This window comes from Nematolebias whitei, chromosome 3, assembly GCF_014905685.2.
Source record: "Nematolebias whitei isolate Nwh7 chromosome 3, NemWhi1, whole genome shotgun sequence".
Taxonomy (NCBI): Eukaryota; Metazoa; Chordata; class Actinopteri; order Cyprinodontiformes; family Rivulidae; genus Nematolebias; species Nematolebias whitei.
This window is the reverse complement of record NC_056500.1, coordinates 8,796,180-8,798,953: the sequence shown is the minus strand read 5'-3', so window position 1 is coordinate 8,798,953 and position 2,774 is coordinate 8,796,180. Positions and strand designations below refer to the sequence as shown.

Below are 2,774 nucleotides of genomic sequence, written 5' to 3'. Positions count from 1 at the left end.
ATATATATATATATATATATATATATATATATATATATATACACACACCATATTTTTCAGACTATAATGCGCACTTAAAATCCTGTAATTTTCTCAAAAATCGACAGTGAGGTTTTTAATCCGGTACATCTACAGTTTCTGTTTAAAATCTGCTATATAAATAAATATGACTTGACTGATGTATTAATTCTAGTTATGATTACTGACCTCGAACTGATTTTATGTGGTACACGACACTCAAAAATCAGTCAAAATGAACTTGTTTCGCTTAATGCGCCTTATGTATGAAAACAGACCCGTTCCTTAATATTGCACCTTTTAAGCAGGTGTGCCTTATAGTCCAAATAATGTGGTATATAAAAAAATAATTTCATGATGATGAAAACATTGCTCTAATTCAACCAGCTTGAAAAAAAAGCATGTTCAGGTTTGCAGCATTCCATCAAAACGCAATGTTTTATATAAATACTGACAGACTTTCAACACAATCTGAAGTTGAAAACGTGGTTTATCAGACACAGAACATGATAATGTTTAATGTCCCATCATGATGGATAGAAAACATCATAATTTAGTTATTAATTAACAATTTGAAAATGAGTTCTCGTGGCTCAATGAGACTACCTGTATAAATAAAGGCTAAATGAAATTTATTAATAAATATTGGTAGCCAATGCCAAGAATTTCATTTCCTGCTTGTCCTTAAATTTCGTCCAGTTATTTCAAGAAATAATGAGATTATGTTTATTTGTTTGTTGAAGGTCAATCTCAGGTTTGTTTTGATTTTCAAGGTTAAACGTAATTTTCTGAGACTGAAATTGCCATAACTTCCTTATTTCTTCCCCAATCCAGACAATCTTGGTGTCAGTTTCTCGTTTTTTCAAGCTCTATCCGTTGCACCACTGGTTCAGAAGGCGTTTAGCCGACAGACGGGCAAACAAACACAGAGACACGAGCAGAACCATGATCGCCCTCCAGCCTTAGCAAGGACGTTGGAGGCTCAGTCTGATTCTGCCTCAACTCCATCAGGAAAGTTCAGCAAATAATATTACAATTGCATGACTTTGTAATAGATCATTCGCACATGTGTCAAACTCAAGGCCCAAATGTGGTCCTTGCTGACATCATACCTGGCCCCCAAGATGATATTTTAAATGTAAGATACTTTTGTCACTTTAATTTTTTCAGTAATCTTTGGTTATGATGTCAACAGTGCAACAGAGACTGTTAAATGAGACAAGTCGAACTCTTTTTGAGGAACCTGCAACCAAGAAAAGATGTTTGGTATCTAACTTGAAACTGGCCCTTAGTTGAAAAAAGATTAAAAAAAAAAAAGTTTTAATTTCTTAAGCAACTCAAGATCTTGTGAAAATTACATTAGAAATATCAATTTCATATCAGTTCTCAGCTTTCTTCATATATTTGTTATAATTTGATTGCACATGCAGCTCATGGGAGCTTCTTATACGTTACCATGCAACTGTGTTAAACCAAAAACCTACACTTTGAAAGCATAAAAGACGTTTCTCTCTTTTATAATGTTCCATTCTCCCACAACTTATTTTAGCAGCCAAGACTTTGGACTTGTAGCCATGTTGGTTCCATTAAACTGAAACTTGTTTGGAGCTTCGTCACCCTTGCACCTGATGAGCTGCTGCGCGCTGTGGGTTGATGGTGTGTCATTGTTCACAATCTCTTCATCTGTGAAGTGGAGACAGGGTGGATTGTCTGGCTGCCCTGAGAGACTTCCTCATTTCTCTGTCTCAGTTCTGATGTCCACTTTGTTGCACCTGCACAATGTTCCCTCCACATCCAACAAATACCATCTGGCAGCTTTCTGTTGCAGACACCCTCCTCCAGCTGCTGGCCCAGTATTCAGCTGGGTACTTTGTTTTGAAGACTTGGGCATTGGACAACTCAGGAAGGGTTTTGGTGTTCAACCTTTACTCCCCAATTAAAATATTTTAATTTCAGTTTATGTGTACAAGGTCAGAACAAAAGCCATTTTGACACAGAAACAAAACAAACCTGTTTTTACAACCAGGGATTTTCACCTTTCTGGACACATCAGTTTTGATATTGGTCACTGGCTGACCTTTAAACATCAGGTGCACCTGCACATCCCATCCTATCATTCTCAGTATCCTCAGATGATATTTTATTCCGTGTTTTGGTCACACACCTGCAACGCTTAGGTGTCGGCCTGTGCAGGTTTTTATCTGTTTTGTTATTTCTTGATCTGTGTCAGAAGCTGGCCAGCGGGTGACATTCACCCAGTTTGATTTATCTGCTCAGGGTGCTCCGGTGCCTCGTGCAGGCCACAGACATTCTGACATGTGTGCTCGGTGTTAGTTGGCAGCTCTGCTGTTCTGCTCTGTGTTTTCTATGTGTTTGTTAGGGCTTGGTTTGTCCTCTGCTTTAGGATTGTGGTTCTGGAACATGAGCAGAATGCTGTAAAACTGCTTGGGTGCACTAAAAAGTGACCTGTGAACATGAGCAGACACATGACCCAGTTTATCTTTGATAAAAAAAAAGCAACTTAATGCAGAAAAAGATGTGCTGAACATCAACTATTTGGTCATTCTCTCAAACAAAGTTAGAATTCAAGGTAACATTTTACAATAAGGTGCACAAAATCTGATTAACTACGAGGGGACGCCTCAGGAACGAGTCAGGAGCTAGTTAACCAGTACTTACTGGGGAACACACAGCCAAGCCTTATTAGGGGACTACTGGTTAGTTACCTTGTAAATGAAGAGGAACTAATCAAGAAC

General features: G+C 38.1%; 1 protein-coding gene across 1 annotated transcript in view; it reads left to right on the top strand.

Moving 5' to 3' along the window:
* The window catches only part of LOC119407674 (contactin-associated protein-like 4), a 100,311-nt gene that overhangs the window by 24,888 nt on the left and 72,649 nt on the right, over positions 1-2,774 (top strand). The window lies entirely within an intron of this gene.